At 72.4% G+C, this 359-nt stretch overlaps 1 protein-coding gene across 1 annotated transcript in view; it reads left to right on the top strand.

Annotated features, from left to right (window-relative positions):
* Positions 1-87: 87 nt before the first annotated feature.
* The window catches only part of ZNF821 (zinc finger protein 821), a 16,975-nt gene continuing 16,703 nt past the window's right edge, over positions 88-359 (top strand). The window contains exon 1 of the transcript XR_826220.1: positions 88-223. The gene's annotated coding sequence lies outside the window, so the exon portion shown is untranslated. The remainder of the gene's footprint in view (positions 224-359) is intronic.

The raw sequence follows: 359 nt of genomic DNA, 5'->3' as shown, positions 1-359 counted from the left end.
CTCAGTCTGTCTGTCTGCTGTTGGCTTTGTCCGTCTGCAGCGCCGCCCCTCGGCTCCCCACCACCGGCACGACCCGGAGCTGCCCTCTGCTCGCCGGGGCCCAGTCGCGGAGAGCCCCGGCCCGGCGGGCCCGAGCTGCGGCTCGGGGCCCATTGTCCGGCGGTCTGTCTGTCCGGAGGCGGGGCCCAGGGACCCGGAGCGCCGCGGAGCGCCGAGGCGCCGGGTAAAAAGACCCCCGACTCTTTCCATCCGGGACCAGGCTGAGGATGCAGGGGCTCCTCGCCCCCTCCCTTGGTCGCCGGCTGTCGGTCCTTTTGTCAGTCTGCGTCTGGGGAAGGGGCCAGGGGCTCATTCTGGCC

Source organism: Bison bison, unplaced genomic scaffold (genome assembly GCF_000754665.1).
Source record: "Bison bison bison isolate TAMUID 2011002044 unplaced genomic scaffold, Bison_UMD1.0 scf7180017864297, whole genome shotgun sequence".
Classification (NCBI taxonomy): domain Eukaryota; kingdom Metazoa; phylum Chordata; class Mammalia; order Artiodactyla; family Bovidae; genus Bison; species Bison bison.
This window is presented reverse-complemented; position numbering and strand designations above follow the sequence as displayed.